The 18,504-nt window shown below is 49.6% G+C and overlaps 1 protein-coding gene across 1 annotated transcript in view; it reads right to left on the bottom strand.

The window, feature by feature from the left end:
* PFKFB3 (6-phosphofructo-2-kinase/fructose-2,6-biphosphatase 3) overlaps positions 1 to 7,682 on the bottom strand; it is a 41,419-nt gene extending 33,737 nt beyond the window's left edge. Inside the window, exon 1 of the mRNA XM_042792768.1 lies at positions 7,502 to 7,682. The gene's annotated coding sequence lies outside the window, so the exon portion shown is untranslated. The remainder of the gene's footprint in view (positions 1 to 7,501) is intronic.
* Between the last annotated feature and the right edge of the window lie 10,822 nt (positions 7,683 to 18,504).

An 18,504-nucleotide genomic window follows, 5' to 3' on the forward strand; every position in this document is an offset into this window, starting at 1 on the left:
GGGCTGCCAGCCCCACCAGGAGAGCCCAAAGAGGGGAACGCAGCAGCACCTCCCTTTCCTGGAGGAACACCCCTTCCTCAGCCCCAAAGCAGCAGCATCTCTCCCCAAGCCGTTTCATAGGGAGGTATTTGTCCATCTCAGCCAACCCCGCTCAGTCCTCAGATAAATGATTCCAGGCCTGATGGTATCTTTCCCCGATTTCCAACCCAAATCTCTCCAGGTGGGTTTTTAACACCCTGATCCTGCTCATATGCGTTGATTTTTGCACCTTCCCATGGTGCAACTGAAGTCCAGACCAACGACGCACACCAAAATGTGCCAGTATGGGGGACGCACGGCAGGGTGCTCAGGCATGGCCAGGTTTGATGCAGAGAGCACAGGATCCGCAGATAAGAGCAGCTAAAGCCTCAGTCACCACAGCCTCCAGACTACTGTTGCGCCCTCTCATGCCTCAGTTTCCCCAGCTTCAAGTGATAATGCTGGAAAACCTCTAATGAGGACTGAAGGACTGGGGAGAGGGGGAATAAAAAAGGTTCAGCATCCAAATATGAACAAACAGCATGATGACCCTGGAGAAGAAATAATAATAATCATGAAAAGCCAAAAGGAAAACCCAATTCCAGGGTGGTTTAGCAAGAGGGTGGTATAGAAAATGCAGGAGGTTGGGTTTTCTGGCCTGGATGGTGCTGGTTCCTCAGCACCGGGGAAGGGCACATCTCACTCTGGGCCCTGTGCTTTTGGGAAGAGGTTTAATCTGGGATGAGCTGGGGTGGGCAACACCAAGGAGATGTCTCCAGAGCAGGATATATGGGAGAGGACAGAATGAGTGCGATTTTGTGCTCCAGGAAGGAGAAGTCTTGGGCTGGAAAACGTGGGAACAGCTTTCAGCCTGGAAAAGGATGTTATAAAGAAAATTATAACTGTCCTCGATAGTAAGGAAGGTTTAAGGTAGATACAGGAAAAACTGTGTCTTGGGAGGTCACGGAATCCCCTAAGGGAAAACACAAGGGAAATCTGAAACAGCTTGTATAGGTTTGATTTTGACCCCCAACCAGGACCTGTCCCCAATCCCTTTTTTTTTTTTTTTTTTAGCTTTAAAATGTGGTTATGCAGGATAAAAAAAAAAAAAAAAAGTGGGGTGCCCTGCAGAGACGTGCATGCCTGCATCTGCGTGTGTGCACGCACGCACCAGGCAAACAGGGATCACACCTCGCTGGCTGCTGGTTTTGAAATCCTCCCACATCCCTCCGCGAAAAAAACGTGGTCATCTGATTTAAAGCCTTTGGAGTCATTTTATGTCGAGATTAATTTCTCCATCGTTGAGGGTGTGTTAGGGAAGGGTTCGGCATGCCAGCCACCCTGCCGGCACGGGCTCCTGGTGGCAAAGGGAACGTCGGAGATGGTGGGGTGCCAGGTGGAGAAGTGGCCCAGGTGGTGTGATCTGAGCTCTGGGGTGAAGCCCAAGCCCACGCTGAGCTTCCAATGGAGGGGCTGGACCCTACTTCATGGTCCAAGGCCAGCCAAGCTCAGCCAGCTGGGCTTTTCCTACATAACGTGGCCACCGAGCCTGGTCTTCAGCTGGTGGACTGGACAGAAGGCACCGGAGTCACGACGATGCCTGTTCACCATGTGAATACAGCAAAGGAGAGACCTTCTCCATCCATGCAGGAGGGAGGGAGGACACCAGAAGGAGGGGTTTTCCAGCATTCCGCGTTGCTCGGTGGGTTGCTGGCCCTGGGAAGGCAGGTTACAGGCATGTCTGCCTGCTCCCAGGTGAGGAGGTGAGGAGATAAGGAGATGCTATCAGTGACTGCATCCTCACATGGTTTCAGTTGCCAGACTCAGGAAGTCCGAGCGGCTGTAACGACCCATCTCTCCCCACCAGATTGTTTCTGTGGAGTGACTGGGGTGCAGAGCAGGTCCCAAAAAACTCCACTGGACCTTACAATTCTCCTCCAGGGAGCTGCAAACCCTTTACGAGCCTCCTACAGCAGTTTCAAGTCAAGTGGCAGTTCCACCTCCAGCTGGTGGCAGAGGAGGATGTCCGACCTTCCCACCACAGTCTGGCATGTCCTCCCCTGTACCAGTGCCATGAGATGTGGTGGGCTTTGCTGCTTGGTTGTGCACCAGGAGCACCAACAGGAGCACAACCACTAGGCACCGTGGCTCCTTAAACCCATGAAAAACCCCATGAGTGGTCGTAAACACTAAAAGAAAGTCTAATGTCAAAGAGGCAGTGGAGAGGTCACGTTCATCAAGTGCATTCTTGGAGCTGCAGGGAGCAGGGACGTGCTGGGACGGGTGTGATGGTGGGACAGACACCTGCTCCTTTGGGTCATTTACTCGTGTTTCACTGGCGAGATCAACAAAGTGAAAGGGGATGAAACCACAGCAAGAACCAGAAGGAAAATACCCTGGCAAGAAACACCTGCTAGGGGGCAAAGCAGGACACGAGGGGGTTTCCAGACTTCCAGGAAAGGTGTTCATTGAAAACAAGGCGATGGTTTAATTCAGGCACGAGTTGGTGAGTCAGGGGAGCCAGGGCCAGCTCTGCCGCACGTTTCTTCCCTGCCCTTTGAGCAGACAGCTGTGTGCAGACGCCCACGCTGTCACCGTCACTGGGACAGCCCCCCCACGGGGAGCTGCAGCAGGCAGGACCCCCCCCCCCCCCAAGCAGCTCCCGACTCCTTAGCTGGCTTCTCTGCATCAGATGCATCGCTCATCAGCGCTCGTAAATCCTCCCCGGTGCCTTTGACGGGAAGCGCTGGATAACATGCGGGTTTTTTTTTTCAGGACTGCCAGGAAATCACAACATCGAGGAGCGAGGGGCGGTGTGACCAGCAAACACAGCAGCACGTGGATTTGCAGAGTGTTGCTAGAAAGGCAGAAAGCATCCCAAAGTGGCAAAATTATCCCTTTTAATACCAAAAAGCTGCGGAAAGGCAAATCTCCACCCACCAATGTAATCACTCTGCAAAAGCAGAGTTTCCCATTAGAGGGTGTTATGATCTGACTGTCTGCGGGACTTGTGATATCCAGGAAGTGCTCGCTAGAAAAGGAGGCACAGCAGAAATAATAATGCCTGTATGTGACACTGTCCTGCCCTTTCTCTTCACGCTCGCGTGCAAAAGGCACCTCTGCTCCTGCTAACAAGAGCCTCCTTGGTCTCAGCAAGCAGAAACGAGACCAGAAGACGCCACAACTTCTGCTAACACAGAGGGAAAAGGCTTAATAAAGAGCAGTATTGTTATAGCACCCAGGCTGTCTACTCGCTCCTCCCACCATGCAGCTGGAAATTGCAGCGCTTAGTGGCAGAAATCACCTCCACAGCATTGTCCCCACCAGGGCATTTCTCCTGCCAAAGTAGCTCCTGTTATCATTTTTCCTGATGTATAATAACTTCTTCCACCTTTGGATAGAAGTTTCTCACAAGAGATTGCTCTGATGGTCACTAGCAGAGAAGAACCAGGGGACAGAGCTCAGGTTTCAGGAACAGACCCCCCAGGAACTCCCTGACCCCCACGCTTGTGCTTTTTCAGGTGTCCCCCTTTCTTCTCTTGCCTCTGCAAGCTGTGGCTGCTCCTCCAGATGCTGCACAGGATCCCAACACTGATCCACCATGTCCGTGGCTCTTCTAATCTCTACTTTGTTATGAGTTCTTCTTGTTTATTCTGCAAAGACGGCACGCTTATCACAGTTGTCTGCAGTCACCCAAGCCGTCTCTGCTTGGGGTTGTCCCGATGTTGCACAACCGCAGCCAACGTCCATGTCAGCAGAGCCCCTTGGCGGGAACACGGTGTCCACCATCACCTCTCCAAACCACAGCCTGCGTCCATCCAGTCCCACCTCTGCCACCAGCAGGATCCTTCTTGGCGGTCCCAGCGAAGACCACCAACAGACAAAATCAACACCAACCACTCTAGAATCTGCCCCCTTTCTCAAGCAAGGCCCCAAGTCCTCTTTCTTACCCAATTCAAGCCATGCATCACCACACAGGATCTTTGCTGACACCAGTCCAGCAGTAACATAATATAAATATATATATTCATGGTGCCATACAATTTTTTTTTTTTTTTTTCAGCTGGGAAGCACCTTGCCCCATGCATCTGTCATGCCCTTGCCAACTTGCTAATGGTTGTACTCACACCCCCGGCGAGCCAGTGGCTCCCGCTATCACACCTTTGATCTCCTCTCACTGGCTTCCAGTCTTATCTCCAGCTCCTTCCCAGCCAGCAGCACCACCAGAATTTCATTTGTCCTTTGACAAATGACAAACGTCCCACTCTCTGGCAATATCCTGGCTGCTTATTGCCTGCACACTCCCAGGCTTCCTCGCATCAGCCACAATAATTAAATCACGTTTTTCAGGCGGGGTGAAGGGCATTTTAGGTGAAAGCTCCCAACACCTCCTCCCAGTAGAGCTGTAGCCACAGATGGGGCTTTGCCAGGGTAACGGCACTGCTTGGGGATCAGGACTTTCTCCAGCACTCCCAGCTGATGCAGTGATGCTGTAAGAAATTAATTCCTGCCATAAGCTCATTCCTTCTAGTTGTCCTCGAGCACCTCTGCTAGAAATACCTTTCTTTAGTCTCTGAAACAGCCAAATGCCTTGAGGTTGGCTAAATGGCAACTGTTGTCCAGACATGAAGTGCAGATCCTGGGGCAATGCTATTGGCCTTGATGCCCAAAGAGAAAGGAGGCAGAACAGAGCCAAGGCAGTGAGGATTTAGCACAGACTTGTCAGGGAGACACAGGAAAGTGGTGCCAAAGCTGCAAGTGGTGAGAAGCTGGCAGAGCTAGGGTGGAGTTTGCATTTTACTCCCCAGGATACTCCATTTCCAGATGCAGGGGTGTGCAAAGACAGCTCAGGGCCTCCAGAATGCACATCCCAAATCTTCTGTGTGCCTCTAGGGTTCGCAGAGCAGCAGCCTTTAGGCAGAGCCTCTTCTTTGCACTCCAGATTTGGGTGGTGGTGAGCAAGCCCTGAAGTGAGATGCTTCTCCCAGAAAGCTCCCAAAGGAAAGGCTCAGCCTCCTTGCTGAGCTGGCTGGAGTCCCAGTTTTCCTCTGGGAGGATGGGGCAGGCATCCTGACTGCTATCAGGCTGCGGCCACCCCCCTCAGCAAGGATTTTTAAGGCACTAGTTTGAACTACAGAGAAAATATCTTCATGCCCGACTCTCCTGCAAACTAAGGATATGTATAGCTCACTCCGTGCAACTTTTGAAGGGCAGCAAGAAGACCATGCTCTCCACAGCCCTCCTGCCTGGTGGCTTATAGATGTGCCCATGGGAAGCCCGAGCAGCCCAGCTGTAGCCACCGAGCAGTGCTCTAGGCACAGCTGGTGACACGGGGTGCCACCAACCCAACGGGACGCTCTCAGCTGGGGTCACGTCTATGCAGACTGCAGCCAGGCCTTACAGAGAACCCCTACAAGCATCGTCATGGCCAAACTCACAGTCTATTCTGGTCTAAGCTAGTCTTACAGTCTCCATCTGCAAGAGGAAAGGGTCCTTGGGGGGGGGTCTCCAGCATAAGCTGAGCATGCACGTGCGCAAGCGATGGACAAACCCCATCCACGCTGGCTTCTGTGTCCTGTTGGACCTTCCCAAGGCGGAGCTGCAAGCTGCTGCAGGGAGCTGCTGGCAGCTACTCTGGCATTTCAAGGTTGACCTCTAGAGGAAGTTTGTAGAGGAGGTATGGCTGCCAGGGTGACACAGTGGCTGCAGAACCTAATTGCCCATAGCAGGAGCCTGAGGACTTGCAGGTTAGCTGTGCCCCAGGTATCTAGCAGCAATGGCAAGCACGGCATGGTGCCCCAACAAATGCGTCCTCCCCAGTTCAGGCGTGCTGGGGCGAGACCGCATGGAAATGCACCCTCATTACTGCAAACTCACCATGTGTCCCCCAGTCCTGGAGACCTGCCCCTCGTTTTTGTGACTGGGATCCCTGCTGAGGCTGCAGCAGAGCCACGCAAGCTGCCCTCCAACATGGGAAGCCCCTTCACCGGCTCTCCATGCTCACCCCAAAAGGGTTCAGTGCTCTTAAAGCCTGACACGCTCTGCTTTCCTCCAACCGCCCACCCCCCAGCAGCTCTCCTTCTGCTCTAAATGAATCCATTTATCACATAAAATTAAATCAAGACCCGAAGTCTGCTGCGCTGTCAAGACGCGAGGGTGTGAACCACATCATGCTTCACTGAGCCTTAAAAGGAAACATAAATCTCCGTGCCTGAGATCACAGGCTCTGTGAACATCACTGCAGGCAAACTGCTGCGCACCCCAAACATCCTCCCCAGAGCAAGGAGAGGTGAGAAAAACAAATCCAGCCACCTCTCCCAGATTTTCACTCTCTCCCCGCCGCCCCTTCACGCCATGCCAGCCTCAGTGTGTAACATCCCTGGCAGTGGTACCCTCTGCCCCTGCCCCAGCGCTACCAGCCCTTGGCGCAGCACTGGCTGCCCACCGGTCCAGAGACGCTGATTTGCTTCAGCAAAGCACCTGGGTCAGATTCTGAGCAGCATCTTCTCCCCGTGTCCTTGCACACCCTGACTTAACCCTGCCTCTCGGGGCCTTTGTGCCTCCTGGAGAAGATTTTTTCCCCTCTTTTTCTGCTCCCGATAGAACTGCTAGGACAAGGAGCCACCATGAGCATCCTGCTCTATGCCCCACCATGCCTGCACTCTGATACCCCTCTGGGATGAGGAGGAGGTAATATTAAGGGCCTTTGCTTCACAGTGGGCCAGGGAGGATGAAAAACTCACCACCCCCTCCGTGGGGAGGCACAGGAGCAGCTGTCAGGGCTTTAGGTCTCATACCTGGGTCCTTCTTGCCCCACGCTGCCCAGCCAGGGGATGGCAAGAAGGGGGATTTCTACCAGCTGCTGAGATAGAGTTCTGGGGGAGATTAGATGGATTGGGGTGCAGATCGGAGAGCACCACAGTGTCGCAGTGGGCTGCCCAGGTCGGTACCCCTCCCAAAACGCGTTTACCCGCTCAGTCTTTCCTCCTAGGTTCCCAACGGCACAGCTCCTCCAGATGAGCACCTCCCAAGGGTCACCACAAACACGCAGGTTGCCGGCTCTCAGCCTGCATTGCCCCAGACAACCCCCCAGCAGCCCCCCCTTCCCCCTCCACCCCCATCCCCCCCCCTCCGAAACATCTTGCTTCCTTCACATCCTCAGCCCTCGCACCACCCAGAGCAGCTTATTCCCCCAGAGCAGGGAGAGACGAAAAACCTCGCGACCAAGAGAAGCCGGAGGGGAGACGCTTACCCTTTCCAGGCTGCAATTTCTATCCTCCCCCTCCCCACCTCCCCCCCCCCCCCCCAGCATCCTGGCGTGGTCCCCCAAAAAACAGCGGTGCAGCAAAGCCGGGCGCAGCCCGGTGCTCCCACCATCTCCCAGCCCTACAGGGAGGCACAGCCCGAGGTACAGACCCCAGCCCCCCAAATAGAGCATCCCGGGGTGCTGCCCCCCCTCCACCCCCCCCCCCCCCCCAAGTACCTTTGCGGAACGGCATGGGGCGAGCGGGCGGCAGAGCTGCGCTCGGACGCCTGGGTTCCGCGGTCGCGGATGCCTCGCTCTTTAAATATATTAAATATATTTCTTCTTTATGTTATGTTTTATTCCTTCCTCCTTCTTCTTTTAAAAGGAAACGGACATATTTGGGCAAAGCCCGGCAGAAACCAGCGTCATTTGGAGGCAGGCACTGCAGAAAGGAGGAAGTTCTTGCAATTTCGGAGTTTTTAACCCTTCGCTTCCCGGAGACATCAGGGCTGGGAGAAAGGTGACAGGGACAGGGCGAGGAGCTGATGGCCTTAGAAAGGGATGGAAGGCACTGGGAACTGGTTTTTGGTTTGGTTTGTGGTATTTGTTTTGTTGTTGTTTTGTTTTGGTTTTTTTTTTTTTTTTTTTTTCCTGGTAGGACCAGTACAAAGCTGAGTGTAATGGATGTGGGTGGGTTAATGGGGTTTTGGCCTCCCACATCACCTCTGCCAATCTTATGAGCTCAGCAGAGCACCAATCCCATCTTCTTTGGGGTGGCACTGGGCCAAGCTGGGAAAACTCAACCTCATCCAACACCAGGGAGCCAGAAACTAAAATCCCCCTGCTTAGCACCTCTCATCCTGCAGTGGTAACCCTGCTTTGCTGAGGATGTCCAAATCCCCCTCTCCTGGCACCACAGCAGGGACAGCCGGCGCAGGGATAGGATGAGCCATGAGCTGAGCCTAAAGTTTTGGAGCGCAATCAGGTCTGCGTGGCTTAGTCTCTACCATTCAACCTGCAGCCCAGGTTGCAGCAGGAGGTGAAGGTGGGGCATTATCACCTGAGAGAGTTGTTTTCTTTTACTGTGGTTCCTTTACTGCCTTCCCTGGAGGTAGAAAGAGGCATTGGCTTGGAGCTAGTTCAAGAGAAACTCCTTAAGCTACGCAGGACTTGGCCCCATCCTTCCATCTTGGTGCTCATGAGCTCTCTGCTGTATCTTTGCTCCCTGCAGAACTGTTCCTCCCTCTTGGAGTCACCGAGACTTTCCTTAAACCATTCCTGTGCCAGTGGCCATGGTGTATAAAGCCTCTCTGCCCTTCTACTGCAGGCTCCAGCCCCATCCAGCCCAATATGATGCTCACGGGAGTGATCTTCATCCGTGCCAGTGCAGAGTCTGCCAGATTTGGCTTAACCCTGCTCTGAAGAAACCTGTTCAAGCCAGTGGGTGAGGAGCACTCCAAAAAATGTCCCCCCAGGCTCTTATAAGAGCTGTAACTCCAGCAGGGATGGCAGGGACATCAATGTCTTACATGGCATTGTTGCCTCTGCCCTGCTCTGGGAGCGACGGCTGCTGCACATAGAGATGTCTCCAAGCCACAGCACCGTGTGAGGGACAAAAGCATAGAGGATTTGGTGGCATGGGCTGCTGGGCTTCCTTCCAGTTACAGCAGCTGATTTCTTCCCTCTCCCTGGAGAACATGGCAGGACAGGCTGGAGTTGGGTCTCTGCCCACATAAATTGAGCAAGCAACCATTTTATTGGGGAGAAACCATCTGAAAATGGAATTTCCCAGGACATTTAGCAACCCTAAAAAGCCACAGGCTGGGAAAATTCAAGGCAGATGGACTAGATGCCCACGTGCCACTGCCAGACATAGCCCAGCAGGTGAAGAAGATTTCTCCTTTGTTCCACAGGGCCCAACGCCCCCGTGCAAGAGAAGGACACCCCAGCCATGCATTTTCCAGGCAGCAGCAGCCGCCAGCCCTTTCTGGAGGCAGTGCAGCAAGCCCCAATGCTATTCCACAGTCTGTGAAGCTCCTCTTGTGTCCTTCAGGCTCCTTCCACCCCTTGCTGGAGGAGGTCAAGTGAGTAGAGCTGGGTACAAGCACCAGAATCTACCCCTGATGGTCCCTGTGCAGGATCGGCCCAGGGCAGGCACAGGGCTGGCAACTTGACCTAATGCTGCATCCCCAAGCATCCTGGAGCCACAGGGCATGGTGAGGTCATGCTGTCACCTTGCTGTTACAACTTTTTTCCACCTCAGTTGTTGGCCTTGTTCACTGTCTACAGCCCAGGAGCTCTGCTGATCCAACCCTGGTAAGAACAAGCGCCCAATTTGAACCCAGTGCCCTACTCTGGGAAAGGAGGGTTGTTCCTTGAAGTGATGAGCTTCCAAATCTCTATAAAACTCAAGACCGGATTTTTACAGTTTTATTTATCCCAGGATAAATGAGGATCAGCAGTTCACCTCTGGGTGAATCTTTCCAGGGCTTGGAAAAAGAAACAATGCAACATACTCAAGGTTAGACACAATAATGACCTTGGGCATCATGTCCATCAGAATCCACGTTTGGATGCTCATGTTTTGAATTTATTGTCCATAACATCCTGCTCAGTGCTTGGAAGGTGCCTAACTTCTCAGCTGTTTTTTTGTTTGTTTTTTTTTTTTTTTTTTTTTTTTTTTTGTTTTGTTTTTTTGTTTTTTTGTTTTTTTTTTTTTTTCTGCAATATTGATATTTCCTTGACACTGTCAGTTCAGCTCCAAAAACTTCCCAGTAGGAACATCTCAGTGCATCGTAGGTGTGATCAGATCCTGTTTTAGAGGCTGGGGTTTAAGGTCCCCAGTAAGGTGCTTCCATCATCTGGTCAGAGAGGCTTTGCCACCCCCTTGGATGAAATGGTGCAAAGGCTTAAATAACCCCTGGGTGAGCACCCAGCCTCAGGGCAGCTCAGTGCATAGAGGGCTGCTCCTGATGCTCCAGGAGTGTTTTGGGATTTAAGAGGTGCCTGTTCAGCAGCAAAGTACCTACTTCTCCCCTGCATCCCATGGGCAAAACCAAGGCTGTTCAACCTAGGACCCAGCTGTTCTTCAAGGGAAGAGGCTTACAAGCTACATCCTCCATTGAATATGGTCTCCAGAAAATCATCCTGAAGTGAATAAAGCATCTGGTTGGAAATTGGGACTTTCTGCACTCACCCTCTGTGTTGGCCTAGAAAGATCTCAGATGGGACCATCCTTGGTCTCTACACATCTGCTTTCTGTTTTCCCCACGGGTAGTTTTTAGAAAGCAGCTTCCAAACTCCAGCCAAGGCCATCGTAGGAGTCAGAACATCTTGTTGCTTCATTCCCTGTATTAGTTACTATTGTTTTTTGGCCACAGAAAGCACCTCAGGCGTCTGAGTGGTGTCAGGCAGTTTAAATAAACAGGGAAGGCTTTAAACATAGTCTGGGGATTTCTGGTGCCCTAGGATCTCCCACCCTTACTGTTCAACAGCATTTCTGTCTGGGATCTAAAAAGAACAACGTAAAAGTAATAACAGTGATAATTTAAAAAAAGGAAAATTGGTGAGAAAGAAGCTGGTCCCAAAATCAGGTTTAGATTAAACTAAACAAAATATGGACCAGGATGGTGAAATGAGGATGTCTCTCCTCTTGGCAGAGAACAAACGCCAGGCTGCACGGTCAGAGAAGGTAGCAGGTGGCTCAGCATCACTTGAGGTTTTTGGAACAGGTTGGGCATATGCTCTGGGAACGGTCTTACCCAGCACTGATCCTGCCCTGGGGCTGAGGGATGGTCCAGATGGCTTCTTGAGATCTTCCCAAATGCTGGTTTCTGTGGGAGAGGTACTCAGAGCAGTGATGTTTATCAGCACCTTTCCCAGCCATATCCTCTGGGAAGCTGTCTCCTAAGAAAATAAAAGCATAGTTTAATGACCATTAATATTTTAGGGGAGTTGTTTAGTTAGAACTGACCCAGCAAAGAGTCCTTTTACCTTTCTCCCAGGTTTAAAACCCTTATTTGGCCGAGATGCTGTGACTGCAGACCTCAGCTTCATCCTTAACCCCAGAAAAACCCTCTTTGACCAAGGTGAAAATGGAGAGTTAACTTCCCTTCCCCACCTTGCACCAAATCAATACTTGTGCACAACCAAGCTTTCTATCAAGGGGCACGGGAGGTGGGCTAAGCTGCTCAGCATTTCTGACGTACCTAAGGGAAGCAGAGACATTTTTACCTATACAGGGAGGAATGGACGTTCCTATCAGTGATTGCCCAGCCAGGAAACCAGTATTGAACCGACCTCCCTTTCCAGTTAGTGGTATGGTAAGATAATGGGTGGTAGCAGTCTGCGAGACAGGGATGTCAGTGCTTTTCTTGGGCTGGAGCCACGCAGTCATTTCAGTACAAGAAACAGCCACAGAGATCTCCTTCACTATGAGGGTTGTACTCCACAAGCAAATGATAATGCAAACAGCTTGTTTGAAATATTTATAACATTTTGAACGGCTTGCGTGGCACAAACCCAAGAAAGATGAGGGTTTGTGCTGGCTCTGGGTATGTTTTGGGACATGCTTACACGATCGATCTGGCTTGCATAATCTTATTTTGTCCTTTTATAAGGTGTTTGAGTGCTCAGGCAGCTCTTAGCCTTGTCCCATGGGTTACACCTTGCTTGAAGGTGCTGCTTTCCCAGGTAGAATCAGGCCCTTTATCCCACTGCTCAGCTGTTTTCTTGCTGAGCTGCTGCTGTTACAAATAAGCCAATCTCTCAAGGTTGCACTTCAGTGACCACTCACTGGCCATCAGCAAGCCCTGAGGCTTCTGTTTTCAGCCCCGTGCCCACGTTTTCAAGGCCTTTGCGAATCCTCCCACACTCCAGCAGCCAAAGACACCTGGTACCCAGCTCCCTTTCACACGCTGAGCTCTCCCCACGTGCTGTTTGCAAGCCTGACCCTTTCAGTCTTGCAAATTTAGCAGAAGGGAAAGTTGCAGAGAGGCTTGTGGCCTTTCACTAGCAATGGCAATGCTGTTTTTGCTGGGAGAGTGGGCAGCACAACCAGGTCATCAGGGCTTAAGATGCAGCAGGGACTGGGAATGTTGAGCTTTTGGAAACTTCCCAGCCAACCCCCACATACACTGCAGCCTGTCCTAGACAGATTACTTTTGCTAACCTCTGGTATTAGAGCTGGCATCTTCATATCATAAAGATTAGGTGCTCTACAAATGTGTCGAGCAGTCATCAGCTTTTCAGCTTTGGAGAGACAGGTCATAGTAAGGAACTGGACAGCATTTCTCAGGAGTGATCTGCATGCAGAAATTCCTGCAGCAGCACCACCCTCTGTCAGATCCATACCTTGGTGGCTTTTCTGCAGCTGCCTGCTCGAGCAGGTTTTTAAATGTGATTTTGCTCTTCCCATGCAGGAATCCCAGTCTCCTCTCCATTGATTTCCACGGCTTTGACCTCCTACCACACACCCACCTGGCACTAAAGAGAAAATGTCACATTTGGAGAAACATCTCTATCCTTCTGATGCATCCAGAGGGACAAATAGTCAATTCTATTTCACAGAGCCCAAACTCAGTGAGGCAAACCCTTGTCACGCAGTTAAAATATTTATTTTTTTCTTAAATCAGAAAAAAAAATATATTGATTTTATGATGCCAACATCATTATTTTTTGATATAAAAACTGATAGTAGCCTCAAGTTCCTAGGCTTTTATGTTCCCCAAGCTTTGCATGTAGAAACACTGCAGGAAAAACAAAGATCATTAGGCTTTGCTCAAGAATAAAGTAACTTGCTGGTTAGAAATAAAACTAAGCAGAACACCTTGAAATTATCAGGTAGAAATTAAAGGAAAGAAAGGAGGAGGAAATACATGAATAGCACTGTGATGGCTGGTCACATTTTCAGGACTTACTTGATTTTCTTCTTAGCCCTAAACTCCTGACTGCCTTGGAAGAGCTGAGCCCTTGCAGATGAACGTGATACTTTTGTGACTGTATCTGCAGAAGCAAGTGTGTTGTGTTATACACGATGATGTGCAGAGTTTGATTTAAGTATACTTCATTTCCCTATGATTACTTCCCCAGAAAGGTCTTTCAGTTTTCATGGGTGACTGCATCACCCCCTCATAGAAAGAGGGAAGACGAGTCATCAGGAATTGCTCCAACCCATACCCTCTCCCAGTGATAACTCTGCATCATTACAATTGCAGAAACCCAGCACTTTCCTGAAGTGCCTCAAACAACACAAAACCCACCAGTTTCCTCTTCCCATACTCACAAGAGGAGCGGGTGCTGGAGGAGCTTTGTGTCTTTTGCTAGTGTATCAACGGAGTTCTGGTTCACAGCTGCTATATGAGTTTTGCAAGTTCAAAGCAGCGAAGTCCAAAAAAGCTACCCAGCTTTCTGCCCGCAGCTAAAGGTGGAAAAATCTGTGATGAGTGGAAGACCTTTGTCTTGGCAGGACCACAAGGATTCCTGAGCTGTTGATTGGCTGCAAGCTCTCAAGTGGAGGCTAGAGATCACACCTTAGAGATTGGGAGAGGAAAAACAACGCAAGGGCTATGAAGTGGTAAGATGCTTAAAAACTGCTTTGGAAAAAACCCCACATTCTTCCTACAGAAGGAATAAGAAGCAGGAGAGAACCAAGGGTTAGTCATTTTCCCGGGAAAGATCTTGTTTTCCATATAGTTGAGGCTGTCTTGGGTGTTAAGCATGTCCTGCTTGAAGCATCCTTGCAAAATCTCCCGCACCCGCTTTAGCCATCCCCAAAGTTAGCTGGTTTATCTTATAAACCGAATGCAGTGGTGGAGAGATGCAAATCCAAATGCTGTAACTGCTGGGAGATGGGCAGGCAAGCGCCAGCCTTCAGGCTTGCTCAGGAGGCACGCACCCGTGGGAGCCGAGCTTCGCCCCCCTGTCCTCTGCTGCCCACACCTACGGGGCTGAAAGTTGGGGCCATATTAATGCTGTTTGGACATAAGACATAAGGCTGTGCTCTTACATTTCTATAGTAACAAGAACACAACGCAACACACGTCCCCATGCTTTGGGATTTCCCTACTTCTTGATGCTAAAAAGAACAGAAACACCATAAAGCTGCGATCATGAGCTCAGCAGGGATTAGAAATCAGAGATAGCACATATGAGAGGAAAACTCTGCAGAAGTACACATGCTATCCCTTCTCCAATTAACTGCAGTATTTTCTTTGGCTTTCACGTCCCTGCTCTTCCATTGCAGCCTTTCCCACCTCAGCGTCCATTCAAGTTGGACTTTACTTACCAATATGGAAAGCTGTGGGTTTTCTCCTGCGTACAGAAAGCCACAAGCAACACCCAGCCCCACCAGCCACAGAGTGAGAACAAAGTCAATAAAGGATAACAGCTCACTACAGGACCACATTTGTATTTATTGTCAGCTAGTGTATAATTCTGGGTAAGCATGGGCATACGGACAGAGACTTTGTCACTCATTTCTCTCTCTTGAGGAACAAAAAAGTAGAAGACTTTAGGTTTGCCCACTTTTTTTTTCCAGCAATTGAAAGTCTTGCAGACTTTTACTGCATTTTTTCCCCCCTTGCCACTACCTCGATGAGATGCACCTTGAGTGACACAAAAGATTTTTTTCAGTAAATAGGAGGTAAAATTACCTTGGGCATTCATTCAGGCAAGCAGCACACCTAACCCACGACCTGCAGAAAGGCCATCTTACCAAGCTAAGTGATCATTCACAGAAAGTTTCAGAGATCACAGATCCTTTGACGAGGAGGAGAAAGGAGCAGCTACTCATTTGTTGCTTGTGACACAGGACATGAATATCTGTGATTACGTCTAGAACTGCCCAGGGGCTAAGGCCCGTGGGCTCTGGCGCTGGCTGACGTGATAAGCGACTCATAATTTCCACTTTTTGCATCCTTGAAAAATCCTATCATCCTCTGAGGCGTGAAACGTCACTGCAGCCCTTTGAGGAAAAGGTTCATTTTCAAGCTCAAATTGTGAATGTGTGACAGGCACAGATGAGAGCCTTCCCACGAGATCTGTCTCCTCTCACACACAGACCAGTTACTCAACCAACACCTCAAAATACCCACAAACATCTCATGCGTTACTCTGAGCACCAGCACTCCTACCTCCTTCGCTCAAACAGCTGTTTCCCCAGAACACCGCAGCGAGCCAGCATTCAGAAAAAGCAGGTATATTTATCCACTAAACTACACTGCAGGTGAAAAACAGCTGCCTGAAATGCAGTTTTGGGCCAAAGGAGGGCAGAGATGAGGTTCACATATTAAACGCACAGACAGGTATCGTGTCCTGCTGGGAGCTTCTTGATCGTTTCTAGTTGGACTTCACAAAAGTCCTTTCTACAGCCATAACCAGAAGTCAGTGGTGGTGTGTGAGCAACGCTCTGCAGGAATGGCTTTGTTCTTCCACGGACACACAGCAGCAGGCTTGCCTGTGATGGGTCCCACAATAAGACAGAATATTCATGTTTTAAGATAAACTCTCCAAAAAAGGTCTGGATCTGGTGTACAGGACTCAGTGCTGGAGTCTTGGACAGCAGAAGCTTCTATTCACAGAGCAGATACCAGGACCAGTCTGTATTTCTGGTGTCTCCATCATACTCTGGAGGAACATGCTGCCCATCAGTGCCTCTCTGTCGATGGGTTTAGTCTAGCACTAACCTCAGAGCCTTCACATTTCTGAAAGTCCATGGGGGATTTAAAAGGAGAGCGCAGGCCCTGAGCACATGAGAAAAACAATGAAGTTTCACATAAGCCAAACTGATTAGATGGTAAAGGCTCTGGGATTGCCCTTAACTGCTATGAGGCTAGAATAAAATCTTTGACACCACAGGGCAAGAGGGAAATCCTTTATTAGAAGTCTTACCTATAGAATACACCAAAAAATTTCCCAAGCCCAGGCACTACTCTCAAACCCATCTATGTAAAACCCACCTCTTCCTCAGCTCAGCATAGCAGAAAGCCAAATCTGCTGGCTGACAGATCCAGAATTTCACAAAAGGTCAATTCTTTCCTCTGGTGCAGGGGTGAAGCCCAAACTCAGGCACTGATGGCACCAAGCTGGAGTCTGGCCAGTGAGTCGTTCTAGAAGTGGTGGTGTGACAACCCACCACGATGCTAGTCTCTCTTGAGGGGTCTCCCTCCATACAGAAATGCAAACGTAAGGTTTAGAAATTCCAACAGCACCTGAAAGAACACAAGAATTTTCAAAACAGCAGATAAACCCTCCAGTTGTAGACAGGCTGTGCTCTTCATTGCTCAGCTGACAGCAAATTAACAGACTGCTAATGCAATCAATCCCTATTCCTCTTTTACAGACAAGGGCCTCATCACCTAAACGATGTCCATCTCCCTCTCCAAAGGAGTCAGTTGTTAGCACATGGTACTGCAGTTACTGGTAAAGTGCTTGTAGGCAACATAGGAAGCTCTCCACAATCACAAGCAGCTCTTGCTTTATTGGGAAAAGGAGCAGGGTTAGTCTTGTACCCGCTCAGGAACACATCATCAGTGCTAGATCCATCTGTAAGCAGCCCTCAGCTGTATGGATGCTCTTGCTCTTTTCCAATTTTTAGAGAATTTTCATTTATTTCTAAGATTCTTGAGCAGCTAATCCTGGAAACTGCCTTAATGAAAGACAAGAAAATCATCAGTAATAGTCAGCATAGATTCACCAAGGGAAATGTGATAACCCTCTACGATGAAATGACTGGCCTGGTAGATAATCAGAGTGCAGCAGATATCGTCCACCTGGACTTCACTTTTAAACATTCTCTCCCATAAGATCTTCCTCATAAAGCTGTTGAACTATGGGCTGGATGAGCAGACACCAAGGTAGACTGAAAACTGGCTGAATGGCTGGTCCCGGAGGGTGGTGATCAGTGGCACAAGGTCTGCTTGGAGGCCAGTAACTAGTGGTGTACTCCAAGGGTTTCTACTGGGTCCAGTCCTGTTTAACTTCATTAATGATCTGGATGATGGGGCAGAGTGCACCCTCAGCAAGTTTGCAGATGACACCAACCTGGGAGGAGTGGCTGATGCTCCAGAGGGTCGCGCTGCCACCCAGAGGGACCTCGACAGGCTGGAGGGAGGCTGGCAGGAACACCATGAAGGTGGACGAGAAGTGCAAAGTCCTGCACCTGGGGAGGGATCAACCCCGGGGCATAAACAGGGTATTTAATTTCATATAATTTAACATGGGATGAATCTGAGTCTTGCTCGGGGCCTCTTGTACTAAGTGCTCCAAGGACAGAAAGTACTCCGTTATTAGACTTTTGTTTGTGGAGCAAGAAAGATTTAAGACGTTTAAGAACCTTTTTGAAGCCTTCCATATTTTTCCTGCTAGCTTTATGAAAACTACGTGGGGTTACAATGCATATTTTCTCCTGCACAGAGGGGTAAAATGCCCCCACACACTGACAAACCTACCACAGGATCTTGATTTCAGATAAGCACCTCAAAAGGCAAGCGCTTAGACAGACTGTGGCGCACATAAAACATCTCGGTCAGCTGAATCCGCTTTGGAATTCAAAGTTCAAGGCTAAGAGCACTTACCATTTTCTGTTGTTAAAGTAAAAAGCAGCTCCAGGAGGAATGTGGGCTTTGGTTGCATAGTTGCAGGTATAGGGCAACAGGGTGTAATCCCAACTCTCCCATCAACCTTCTGCATGACCTCGGGCAAGACACTTTTCATACCTGCCTCCTTCCCTCCCTCTTCCTATGGCTATTCAAACAGCAAGTTCTCTGGGGCAACAGCTCTCACCTTTCATGTAATATTGGCGAAGCAAGCTTAGATTTTGACAACAGTAATGTTAAAAATGTTCTCTGCGGGCTCCATCTCATCAGATTTCTTTAGTCTGACACTGAATAGGCAAGTGATAAACTGATAACTGAAATTCAGCACAGGTTAAGCACAGCACAGTGCACATAAGAAAATACAATCATAATCTGTGTACATAATGACAGGCTCTGAAATAGCTGTTACCACTCAGGAATGAAACGTTGTGGTTTAACAGCTACAAAAGCATCAAGTCAATACTTCCCTACTGTTAAAATAGCAGCCAGTGTTACAAATTAGCCAGCAAATGGTTATGCCACTATGCAAATCCTTGTTCTTAAGACTTCAGGGTTGATAATGGACTAGGGACACCTCGGCTGACACGTCCTACATGTCCTTCTCAGCTTGCTGTTAGCTTCAGGACACTGCCAAATCTCTCTTAA

This window comes from Tyto alba, unplaced genomic scaffold (genome assembly GCF_018691265.1).
Source record: "Tyto alba isolate M040663 unplaced genomic scaffold, T.alba_DEE_v4.0 Super-Scaffold_2, whole genome shotgun sequence".
Lineage (NCBI taxonomy): Eukaryota > Metazoa > Chordata > Aves > Strigiformes > Tytonidae > Tyto > Tyto alba.